Here is a 13,356-nt window from a genome sequence, read left to right on the forward strand (position 1 = left end):
AAATTAAAAGAGCAGCCCTTAACAGTAAAACAAAATAGAGTCAGCAGTAGAAACGGCATTGTAAAAACATCATCAGAAAATAGCTTTGTCAGATTTGTAAGCTGGAGGTATTCTCAAATTTTTGTGCAGCACCTCACAATTTATGAGCTTTATTAATAAATAAAATAATGCAACTGTAGAAAAGTGGATAGAGGCACCTTTCTGTGTCATCTCAGTTGTTCAGTAATTCATCTCCAGGAGGAACACGTTAAGGTATTTACAGTTTCCTAATGTCCAGCCAGGCAAGAGCAGTTTCATTTTTGTGTGTCTCAGAATGCATATTGATAAATGAAACAGTATCTCCTTCAGCCTTGTTAGTCTAAGGTTACTGGCTTTCAAAACATTTTTTTAAAAAAACTTATCTCCTTGTTACTCACAAGTAGGGCCCCTACTAAAGCAGGCTACTAAAAAGCATTGCACCTAGACTAGAAACACAGCAAGCTGACAGATGGAGACATGAATCGTTGTCTCCCTCCTGTGACAGCCTGCTTAATTTCTATGCCGGAAGTGCAGGAAGGGATGTCACCTCTCATGCGTCCAACATAGAAGCACAATTGGCTGGTGCCAGAGTCACAGATCTCTCCACTCCTTTGCAGTCTGCTGCATTTCCAAGCTGGCGAAGAAGAAAAGGGCTGCCCTTTTTCTGTAGCCAGAATGAAAGCCAAGCACGTTGGCAAAGGAAAACAAAAGGATTCTGCTTCGTTTTCACCGGCTTGCTTGGCTTCTCTCCTGGCTGTAGAGGAAGGGAAGACCCTTCATTTGCAGCCAGGATAGAAGGTGAACAGGCAGGTGGAGGAGAGACAAATCACTCTGGCTGCATACACGCCATACATTTGAAGCACATTATTTTTCACAAAGAATCCTAGAAACTTTAGTTTGTTAAGGGTGCTGGCAGTTGTAGCCATGTGGGGGGTAAATTACGGGATTATCTGGGGGAAATAATGTCCTTTAAATGCATGTTGTGTACGCATCCTGTTTTTCTTTTGGCAGCCCACACACTCACCTGGAGGGAATTCCACATACTTGCCTGAATGGAATTCTGATCACCAAAGATGACCAGGTGAATGTTTTATTCTAGATGCCACTTGTTTTCCCCTGTAAATCTACATGGCTCCACTGTGTTTTCAATTTCATCGGCATGTGTTTTTTTAAAAAATCTTGTAAGGTCTAAAGTATACGTTACTTAAAATGAGACTCTGTGTTTTATGCATGATTTTTGTTTGTTTGTTTCAAAATAGGGTGCTTGGAACCATAGCACAGATAGAGGTAATGTTAACACTTTACACTTATTGCATGGCCTTGATGAAAGTCGCTCCTCAGCTGAAGGTACTACTGATGATAGCGGCTTCTCTCACAGAGGAAAAAGCTGCTGGTGTGTGTGAGATCTTTGTTGGCATAATGGAAAAGTGGCCCCCCCTCCCCGCTAAAAGATTCAGTGGTCCTGATCTGGATTGAAAATGCACACACGCACACTACATATGAGAACACCAGTTTAATGTTGTTTGGCCCTAGACTACCTTGGAGACTTAGGTGTGCTTATAAGGCAGCGTGTAAGTCTTTTAAATAAATTTCTCCTCAATGCTCTGTTCTTCTTCTTTTAAAATGTACATAAGAACTGGATCTCCTGTTTTTGAAAACTGAAATTCCAGATATGTCACTACATTGAGAATGTTTAACAGCAAATGTATGTTGTATCAGTTTAACAATGTGCTTTTGGGCTTGTAGTGAAGTAGCTCAAAACATGTTTGTTAAGGCATGACAGCAGTCTTTATGGTAGTAATTTGCTGGTCACACATTGCCAGTGTATTGTACGTTAATATTTAAGCATATGAAGCAATGGAAGAAAACATATAACACTCTATAAATGTATGTTATGCATTTGTCTGAGTGAAATTTTTGGATAGGGAAAAATTGTGAAAATGAAGCAATAGACCCTTAAATATATGCAGTTTTATTCTTATAAGGGTGGCCAGGAAAGAGTTATCATCTTAAGTGCTCATTACTGAAGGTTATAATGTAGACCTATGGTGTAGTATTTAAAAAATTGTACTGATCAGATGTTTAGATCAAATTACTCTTGCTGTGAACAGATGAATAGTGCGAATGTTGTATTCAGTACAAGAGTTTGCTTCTATCAAAACATAATGGAAACAAAACCTGTGAGATTAACTGACACAGTTGGAGCAAATGTGTTTTTCCAAGTAAATCTTATCAGCATTACTTGCCTGTTTATTTTGCAGAATATATTTCAGATATCCTTACATTGCATTTTTGTGTTAGAAAAAATAATAATTCCGAGATAAAATGTTTGTTTATGTGAAATAGCTTGTTCTTGGAAATATTTCCTTTTGTTAGAAGGGTGGTGGTGGAAGATACAAATTTCTAATTGGAGGAATAAGTTTTGAATTTTATTGCTGTTATCGTTATTTTCACAAGAATGTGGAGATTTAAATGCACTCCATGACTAGGGGAAAAAAATCCTGCTAGCAGAAGTAAAGAAGATGCCCTATGCCATGAGCAGCAGGGAACTGTTTAGAGTGAAAAGTCCTTGATATCGCTGGAGAAAACCTATGGAATCTGTCAGTCATGTTGGTGTTCCATTCCTTCAATCCATGGGCTCACGGGAGGATTCTTCTAACACTTGTCACAGTTTGATTCTGAACCCAGATATGAAGCTAATAGTTTCTAACAGTTTTTCAAGTGCCACTGAATCAAATTACTGAAGTAGAAAGGAACGGTTGACATTCTGCTTTAAAGTGACCGTAGGTATGACCCAGTTCTACTACAGTGGTGTCATCACAATTGTATCTCATTGCTGTAGGTTCTTGGATGCTGACAGGCGGAACAAGTTGCTTTGGCTCACAGTGCTCAGCTGTCATACAGAACAGCTTGCAGATTCTTACGTGAATGAAGTGTGCAGGGAGTTCCTTCCTCTCTCTCTTCCCCGGTGCTTGCTTTCTAGGCTACCAGTGAAATTATATGTGCGTGGAAGGAAAAATAGGTAGGGGAAAAAATAAAATAAAAATGCTCTAGAGAAAATTGGTTTGTTTGGTTTCAGGAATGCAAGCACATGCCTTCTCCCGTAGGCTCAAAAACTTGTAAGGTTTAATAAAGAAAGCTCAGAGCTATTCAAGAAGCTCATTTGGGGAGAAGGACCTTGATTATTTTTACACTGTCTGACAGATGAGATGCTGTCACCTTTTGTCTTGCTCTTGTTAGCGTCTCACAGAGTTGAACAGAGGCCAAGGATGCTGACTTCTCATATTTGTTGAATGATGGCCACATACTTGAAGCAAGGACAGCTGAGATCCCCACACTATGAACAGTAGTTCATAAATATATGGAAAAAACTAGTAAAATTAGGCCTTAACTTCCAAAATTTGAATTAATTCAGACTATTCTTATGCAGCATTACTGATGTTTTAATTTTTTTAAGGAATAGCTAAGAGATCCCAATGAAGAAATTAAATAAACCTTGGTAATAAGAAATCAAAATCGAGCTATGAAGTCCAGAAGGGCTAGGGGAATAGCAGAGACTCATATTTGTAGGGGCACAGGTTTTATTCTGCTATTAGAGTCAGTGTTGGCATATAAGCCCTATGCTTTTCTGTCTACAAGCTCTACAGAAAGAGGCCCCATCTGCACAAGACCTTTAAAGCAGTATTGTACCGCTTTAAACAGTCATGGCTTCCCTCAAAGAATCCTGGAAATGGTAGTTTGGAGACAGGGCATAGCTCAGAACTTCAGCATCTGCCAGACATACAGGTCTCAGGTTCAGTCCCTGGCATCTCCAGGTAAGGCTAGGAGAGACTTCCTGCCTGAAATCCTGAGATCTGCTGCCAGTCAGCATAGACAATACTGAGCTAGATGGGCCAATGGTCTGACTCAGTATAAGGCAGCTTCCTATGTTGTTAAGGGTGCAGAGAGTTGTTTGGAGACTCCTGTTCCCCTCACAGAGCTACAGTTCTCAGGGTGGTTTAATAGTCAATCCCTCTTCCCAGGGCACTCTGATAATTGTAGCTTTGTGAGGGGAATAGGAGTCTCCAAACAACTCTCAGCACCCTTAATAAACTACCATACCCGGGGGGATGGGGGGGAACCACTAAAGTGGTGTGATTCTGCTTTTGAATGTCTTGTGCAGATGCGACCAGAATGAGAATCCAGGGAGCAAACACAGAGTAAATACCAAAAGGGGAATGCAGGAGAGAAGGGGTATGGTGATGTGGAAACATTTTCCCTTAGTCTTTCCCTTGAGCTACAAGTACTAGGAATGTTTACAGACGTGAACGCTGAAATTCTTGGGACTGTAAAGAGAGTCCTTGAAGGAGCCTATGCCTGAATAGTAGCACCAGTTAAGACTGCAAATCACTTTCTGGAGGGACCTGAGATGTACTGATTTGGATTATAAAGATCAGTCTACGTTTATTTGTTGTGGACTAGGATCTAACAGTGGCAAACACAATGTTGCCTTGCAAAAGCTTGTATTCAACTATGTTCTACTCAGGGTAGACCCATGGAAATTAATGAACTGAAGTTAGTCATGTTTATTCAGTTCAGTGGGTCTATTCTGAATAGAACTAGCATTGAATACCACCCAAAGTTCTTCTAAATTCTCTGAGGGATTTCTGTCACACTGCTTGGTGAGCATAATATGGAAAAGTTGGCTGGAGAGTCTCCCTATTGTATGTTCTGAGGAACAAGTGAGCAACACTGTTCTTCAAATACATAGTAAGCAGCTTCAACAACCTAAAACCATATTTTGTTGTTTGCTAACTATGGGTTTTCCCCTGTTACCTCTTGTCTCTGGTACTGTTTTGGCTCTCATCACTTCCTGGAAACATTTTAAAATAGCTTTTCAGTGTGAACCAGGAAGCGGCCTATTCAGACAATGAGTTCTTTCTTTCTTTCTTTCTTTCTTACTTACTTTAATTTATTTGTTTCTCTGGCCTATCCAGCTGCTCCGTTCTACCCTCACTCAGTTTCTTCCCCCTTCAATGTTCTATCCCCTCCCCCCTTTCCCCATCTCAGGCTCCCAACGTTTCATGCTGCTGAGTTTTTTGGGCTATTTCCCCCCCCCCAATTTATTTTTCATGTTGTTTGCACTTGTGCACAACTTAAGGCTACCCTGGGTACCTTTTTTATGCCTCGGTCGTGCATTCTTATTGCATAAGCACAAGAATGGGAAGACTCAAATTGGTATTTAGTTATACAGATTACAAGATGACGTCAAGTTCAACTTTGGTGAACAAATATGACAGAATTGATCACAGACGGATGGGTAAAGAGAATCACTGGTATCTAGATTGGAAGCATTGCAGATGGCTTGTGGTGAAATTCTTTTGGAAGCACAGTGTTCCTGCTATGCACATGAAGCTAAGTTATCCTGCTATGAAACCAATTGTCTTTTGTAAGCCTCCTGGGAGGGTTTTACTCTGAAAGGCAACACAGAAGTACTTTACATATTTTTGTATTTTATTTATTTAATCATTTAAAATAATGCAAAAAGATGACGTATACAAAACAATAACTTCATAAGAAGAAATACCTAGAGGTACTTTTACATGAAATGTCAGTAACCAACATTAATACTTGAAGTTGCACCTGCACAGACTAGGAGGCACCCTAGATTCCTTTCAGAATTCTGAGCACAGTGTGCAGGTTCATTTTCAGCTGTGGTGTGTGTGTGTGTGTGTTCACAAAAAAGGGGGAGTCTAGCAGTCATTCAAGTCATGACTTTGTTAGAGTTTGAGCTGCCTTTAAAATCACTTAGTAGAATAAAATTCCCAAGTACTGTAACTGTCAGATTGCTTTATCTAATTTATGGAATGGAGGGAAAGGAATAAACAATAACACTCCATTTAGAGTTATTAGATTAGCCGTTCTAGAAACCACAGAAAGTACATAAGCCTTTACTTTATGTTCACTTGAATTTGGCTATTAAGCTTTGATGGAACTTTCATTTAACCAAATGCCTTTGTTTACAACAATAAACTGGTTAACTCTTATTTCCCTCCTAAATTAAATATGGCGACATCAATATTTGCCTACCTCATTGGTCCTTAAGTTTGCACAATCAGTTCAATTAGGGGGTCTAATTCTACAGAGATTTATCTCCATGTTCTTTTCTACTGTTCTTCGCTTCCATGAGCCACAAAGGAGGTTGCATACATATAAAGAATGAAAGGTACCATCAAGACCTTTAGCCTTGTTTTGATTTCCATCTTTCCAAAGAAATGATGAAATTTTAAAAGGGGTAGGCCTAGAAGTAGGCATTGTGAGAGCAGGGGCACAGGATATAAATTCAGAAGAGCAAAATTACCACAGGCCTAACCACAAGTGCCAAAGACACTTGAAGAGAGACACTGCTTACAAGTGCCTGTACGCTAATGCTAGGAGCCTGCGAACCAAGATGGGAGAACTGGAGTGCTTGGTCTTAGAGAAGAGCATTGATATAGTGAGCATAACCGAGACCTGGTGGAATGGAGAAAACCAGTGGGATACGGTTATCCCTGGATATAAACTATATCAGAAGGACAGGGAAGGACGTATTGGTGGCGGAGTCGCTCTATACGTGAAAGAAGGCATTGAATCCAGCAAGCTCGAAACCCCAAAAGCGGCAGACTCCTCCACAGAATCGTTGTGGGTGGTGATACCGTGCCCCAGGAGGGACTTAATACTGGGAACGATCTATCGTCCCCCTGATCAAAATGCTCAGGGAGACCTTGAGATGAGATATGAAATTGAGGAAGCATCCAAACTAGGAAATGTGGTAGTAATGGGTGACTTCAACTACCCGGACATAGACTGGCCGCATATGTGTTCCAGTCATGACAAAGAAGCAAAGTTTCTAGATATTCTAAATGACTATTCCCTAGATCAGTTGGTCATGGAACCGACCAGAGGGACGGCAACCCTGGACTTAATCCTCAGTGGGGACCGGGACCTGGTGCGAGATGTAAGTGTTGTTGAACCGATTGGGAGCAGTGACCACAGTGCTATTAAATTAAACATACATGTAACTGGCCAATTGCCAAGAAAATCCAACACGGTCACATTTGACTTCAAAAGAGGAAACTTCACAAAAATGAGGGGATTGGTAAAAAGAAAGCTGAAAAACAAAGTCCAGAGGGTCACATCACTCGAAAATGCTTGGAAGTTGTTTAAAAATACTCTATTAGAAGCTCAACTGGAGTGCATACCGCAGATCAGAAAAGGTACCGCCAGGGCCAAGAAGATGCCAGCATGGTTAACGAGCAAAGTCAAGGAAGCTCTTAGAGGCAAAAAGTCTTCCTTCAGAAAATGGAAGTCTTGTCCGAATGAAGAAAATAAAAAAGAACACAAACTCTGGCAAAAGAAATGCAAGAAGACAATAAGGGATGCTAAAAAAGAATTTGAGGAGCACATTGCTAAGAACATAAAAACCAACAACAAAAAATTCTATAAATACATTCAAAGCAGGAGACCATCTAGGGAGACAATTGGACCCTTGGATGATAAGGGAGTCAAAGGTGTCCTAAAGAATGATAAGGAGATTGCAGAGAAGCTAAATGAATTCTTTGCATCTGTCTTCACAGTGGAAGATATAGGGCAGATCCCTGAACCTGAACTAACATTTGCAGGAAGGGATTCTGAGGAACTAAGACAAATAGTGGTAACGAGAGAGGAAGTTCTAAGCTTAATGGACAATATAAAAACTGACAAATCACCGGGCCCGGATGGCATCCACCCGAGAGTTCTCAAAGAACTCAAAGGTGAAATTGCTGATCTGCTAACTAAAATATGTAACTTGTTCCTCGGGTCCTCCTCCGTGCCTGAGGACTGGAAAGTGGCAAATGTAACACCAATCTTCAAAAAGGGATCCAGAGGGGATCCCGGAAATTACAGGCCAGTTAGCTTAACTTCTGTCCCTGGAAAACTGGTAGAAAGTATGATTAAAGCTAGATTAACCAAGCACATAGAAGAACAAGCCTTGCTGAAGCAGAGCCAGCATGGCTTCTGCAAGGGAAAGTCCTGTCTCAGTAACCTATTAGAATTCTTTGAGAGTGTCAACAAGCATATAGATAGAGGTGATCCAGTGGACATAGTGTACTTAGACTTTCAAAAAGCATTTGACAAGGTACCTCACCAAAGACTTCTGAGGAAGCTTAGCAGTCATGGAATAAGAGGAGAGGTCCTCTTGTGGATAAGGAATTGGTTAAGAAGCAGAAAGCAGAGAGTAGGAATAAACGGACAGTTCTCCCAATGGAGGGCTGTAGAAAGTGGAGTCCCTCAAGGATCGGTATTGGGACCTGTACTTTTCAACTTGTTCATTAATGACCTAGAATTAGGAGTGAGCAGTGAAGTGGCCAAGTTTGCTGACGACACTAAATTGTTCAGGGTTGTTAAAACAAAAAGGGATTGCGAAGAGCTCCAAAAAGACCTCTCCAAACTGAGTGAATGGGTGGAAAAATGGCAAATGCAATTCAATATAAACAAGTGTAAAATTATGCATATTGGAGCAAAAAATCTTAATTTCACATATACGCTCATGGGGTCTGAACTGGCGGTGACCGACCAGGAGAGAGAGCTCGGGGTTGTAGTGGACAGCACGATGAAAATGTCGACCCAGTGTGCGGCAGCTGTGAAAAAGGCAAATTCCATGCTAGCAATAATTAGGAAAGGTATTGAAAATAAAACAGCCGATATCATAATGCCGTTGTATAAATCTATGGTGCGGCCGCATTTGGAATACTGTGTACAGTTCTGGTCGCCTCATCTCAAAAAGGATATTATAGAGTTGGAAAAGGTTCAGAAGAGGGCAACCAGAATGATCAAGGGGATGGAGCGACTCCCTTACGAGGAAAGGTTGCAGCATTTGGGGCTTTTTAGTTTAGAGAAAAGGCGGGTCAGAGGAGACATGATAGAAGTGTATAAAATTATGCATGGCATTGAGAAAGTGGATAGAGAAAAGTTCTTCTCCCTCTCTCATAATACTAGAACTCGTGGACGTTCAAAGAAGCTGAATGTTGGAAGATTCAGGACAGACAAAAGGAAGTACTTCTTTACTCAGCGCATAGTTAAACTATGGAATTTGCTCCCACAAGTTGCAGTAATGGCCACCAGCTTGGATGGCTTTAAAAGAAGATTAGACAAATTCATGGAGGACAGGGCTATCAATGGCTACCGGCCATGATGGCTGTGCTGTGCCACCCTAGTCAGAGGCAGCATGCTTCTGAAAACCAGTTGCCGGAAGCCTCAGGAGGGGAGAGTGTTCTTGCACTCAGGTCCTGCTTGTGGGCTTCCCCCAGGCACCTGGTTGGCCACTGTGAGAACAGGATGCTGGACTAGATGGGCCACTGGCCTGATCCAGCAGGCTCTTCTTATGTTCTTATGTTCTTATCTTTTCTTTCTGTGTTATCTGGTCCAGGACTAGGGAGCCTGGTGGTCAGGTATTGTTGGACTCCTAGCTCCAGTGAGCGTGGCCCAGTGGCCAGGGAAGATGAAAGCTGTCGTTCAACAACATCTAGAGGGCCACAGGTTCCCCATCCTTGATCCAGACAATGTACAAAAGGGAGATAAGGGAAGAGAAAAGTAAGCAAATTCAAGTAACTGTTCTGATATATTTATTATAACGAGCAGGTGATCAAATGGCTACTGATGGAAACAGCTCTGGGAGAGAAGGAATAGAATAGCAGCTAGTCCCAGCTGACCTAGTGGACTGGGCCTTGCGTGGTCACCTGTACCTTAAATGCCTCTAGGTGGAATGGAGGGCAAATTATAAAACCAACATGGAGCTGTGGTTTTCAGTAGCAACCCCATGGTGTTTATTTTTAACAGAATGTTGTTCCAACCTAAATTAAAACAACTTGTTATCTTTGAAAATGAATTAAGTTTACTTGTATGCAGAATTGCCTGAGAAGCTTAGGCTGCTTCATATTTGAAGTACATTATTTTGATCAAGCTGTATTCATCTTGGAATCTGAAAGACTTTGTGCATGCTTCCATAGTCAAATAGAACAATAAGTCTGTGTGAAGGAGAGAATACTCTACAGACTGTGAGTAAATGCTGATAGATATTTTGATTTGACACTGGGCCAGCGTATCACAGGATACTCCAGTAAAAGGTATTCAAATTTTTATCTTTACAGGAATCAGATGAGACATGGCTCAAATTGAATGTGCTGCCCCTACTAAATTTGTATACTGCACTGCCACCGGCTGTCTTTAAAACACACACTCACACTAATTCTGTATTGCTCAGGTGCCTGCAGATATGACTGTAGTTGAGTTATTGTAATGCCAACTTGCTGATATACTTTTACTACAGGAACGTCAAAGTTTAAATGTTTAATATATATATATATATATATATATATATATATATATATATATATATATATATAGAAGATCGCCTCATCTCAAAAAGGATATTATAGAGTTGGAAAAGGTTCAGAAGAGGGCAACCAGAATGATCAAGGGGATGGAGCGACTCCCTTACGAGGAAAGGTTGCAGCATTTGGGGCTTTTTAGTTTAGAGAAAAGGCGGGTCAGAGGAGACATGATAGAAGTGTATAAAATTATGCATGGCATTGAGAAAGTGGATAGAGAAAAGTTCTTCTCCCTCTCTCATAATACTAGAACTCGTGGACATCCAAAGAAGCTGAATGTTGGAAGATTCAGGACAGACAAAAGGAAGTACTTCTTTACTCAGCGCATAGTTAAACTATGGAATTTGCTCCCACAAGATGCAGTAATGGCCACCAGCTTGGATGGCTTTAAAAGAAGATTAGACAAATTCATGGAGGACAGGGCTATCAATGGCTACTAGCTGTGATGGCTGTGGTCTGCCACCCTAGTCAGAGGCAGCATGCTTCTGAAAACCAGTTGCCGGAAGCCTCAGGAGGGGAGAGTGTTCTTGCACTCGGGTCCTGCTTGCGGGCTTCCCCCAGGCACCTGGTTGGCCACTGTGAGAACAGGATGCTGGACTAGATGGGCCACTGGCCTGATCCAGCAGGCTCTTCTTATGTTCTTATGTTCTTAAGATCCAGAGTTTAGCATATTTTTAGTCAACACCATAACTGTAGGGACTTGCTTTCAGTGCATAGCGCTCCAACAGGCCATGGGTCTGAGCCTGCTCCTGAGAATTTTCAGTGTTCTTACTAAACTGTCTGTTGGTTTAAGATAATGAATAAAATTGGCATTTCTTCCTTTATTTCCTCTGGAGATTACGCTACCACTTTCTGCTTTAGATTGTTTGCTGGAAAAATACGTAAGAAACCAGGAAGACATTTATTCCCCTCGTTTTTCTCTAAATGTTGTGTGCCACAAATATTCTCCAACATCTTCTGCCCTTCTTCCTGCTCAGTTCAAATATCAGACCAAACCATAGTTAAGGATACATGTTGTAAGTTGAGTTTTCAGATGTACAAAAAGCAAACTATGTTTTATTGCTGCTTGCCTGTTTTTCTCTATCTGCTCACAAAGGGAACCAGAGCTTGGAAAAGTTACTTTTTTGAACTACAACTCCCATCAGCCCAATCCAGTGGCCATGCTGGCTGGGGCTGTTGGGAGTTGTAGTTCAAAAAAGTAACTTTTCCAAGCTCTGGAGGCCATAGTTCAGTGGTGGAGCATCTGCTTTGCATGCAGAAGGGTCTAAACTCAACCCCTTATCTCCAGGTAGGGCTGGCAGAGAACCGTGTCTGAAATCCTGGAGAGCCTCAGTGTAGAGAATACTGAGCTAGATGGCAAATGGTTTGACTCGATATAAGGCAGCTTCCTATGTTCTTATAAGCCTCATTACTTCACTCCCATCTCCATGGTGCAAAGGCCATAACTATGCCTTGTGAATTCATACACAGCAGCAAACCAGTTAGCACAAATCGTGGCTTGCAAATCAACCTCAAATCCAGGCTTGCGAACCCCTCACAAACCATTGCTTGTAAGCTAATTATAATGTACATGGAGCTTTATAGAAAAGCATAAACAAGAAATACCTGTCTGTCTTGATGAGGATGGTGGGTGGGAACCGATTGTGAAGATCAGAAAGAGGCAGGGAAGAAGCAAGGGTAATCAGTTATGAAGCTGGATCTGGCCATGGTGACACATGCTCTAGTTACACCTGATGGTGAAGCTGTTGCTGGGACCATATGACACAGGCATGCAGATGCTGCACGGGTGTGTGGTGTGCATGTGCTGAGAGGCCTTTTAAATGAGCATGTGAAGTATTGCCACAAATCAGTACAGGTACGGGTCTTTTCTCCAAACCTTCCTCTGCCAATCTCTCGCCTTCACTGTCATCGGTAACCCTGATGGTGGGGTGAGAGAGTTGGAAAGTGGTATTGACTATTTCAAGTTTCCTTGTTTACAGCATATAAGCATTGGGTGTTTTCTTTAAAGAACCAGTAAAAAAAGACTGAGCTCTGTTTCCCTGGGACTGCTTTAGCTTCTGCAGCTTTGACTTAAGTTAAAACATGGCTTACTAATGTATAGAACAAACATTCTCTTTTCATTGGCAGACAGCTCAATGCTTCCTCTTTTTCTGTCTTATTTTGCAGCCTTGAAACATAGCAAAGAAGTCAAATCCATTGAGAATACTCTCTAAATGTGAGTGTATTTATTACATTGCATTGACAAACATTGCCGTACCACATTGATTTTTCTTTTATGCAAGGATTTAAGTACGTGGAATAATGATAGAGCTGACAGGACAACTTCTTTTAAACTGTCTTTGTCCCCCTTCACAAAATGCCAAGATCTAGTTAGAGGGGAAAGTGTAAGGAAACACAGTGATGTGCTGAGGATGGCCAAATTTTGGTGCGAATGCTGACATGTGCTTTGTTCTCAGTGGCTGAGATATTCCAGTGTAGCTGTGTGTGCTAAGATTAATACTACAGAATAAAGAACAAAAGACCCAAAGTGAACTGGTATTGCTTTTGGTCAATAGTTGAATAAAGCTGGTTGGCAAAATAATGCATTTAAAGTGGGCTGCCGAGTGGCGTTTTAATCTGATTGTGCTTAATTTATTGTGATAGGCAATATCGGCTAGCAAACAGCTCTGCAGTAAGCAGGGGGAAAAGCTTATTGCTTGCAAAGTCCTCCTGGCTTTTTAGTTGGTCATTAAGTACATAAAACTGATTTGTGGATAGATGCTAGGGAAGAAGCCCCTTTTCCTTCTTGTATACACCCTATGGCCTTGTTCGCACGTCATGGTAAGCCATCTTTAATGGCTCACTGTGAATGAGCAGACTGCTCCTCCTTTGCACCTCCCCACCAGTGACTGGGAGCAACAAACCACAATTCTTGGCTTAGTCTGATATTCAAACCAGGGATTCTGACTTG

General features: G+C 41.4%; 1 protein-coding gene across 9 annotated transcripts in view; it reads left to right on the plus strand.

Moving 5' to 3' along the window:
- FHIT (fragile histidine triad diadenosine triphosphatase) overlaps nt 1-13,356 on the plus strand; it is a 1,850,166-nt gene that overhangs the window by 50,331 nt on the left and 1,786,479 nt on the right. For 4 of the 9 annotated variants that reach the window (XM_061618747.1, XM_061618746.1, XM_061618748.1 and 1 more), the window contains exons 2-3: nt 1,030-1,099; nt 12,573-12,621. The gene's annotated coding sequence lies outside the window, so the exon portion shown is untranslated. Of the gene's footprint in view, nt 1-1,029; nt 1,100-1,277; nt 1,306-12,572; nt 12,622-13,356 lie in introns of all 9 variants that reach the window. The other 5 variants (XM_061618749.1, XM_061618742.1, XM_061618745.1 and 2 more) reach the window with 3 other exon arrangements.

Source organism: Rhineura floridana, chromosome 3 (assembly GCF_030035675.1).
Source record: "Rhineura floridana isolate rRhiFlo1 chromosome 3, rRhiFlo1.hap2, whole genome shotgun sequence".
NCBI lineage: Eukaryota > Metazoa > Chordata > Lepidosauria > Squamata > Rhineuridae > Rhineura > Rhineura floridana.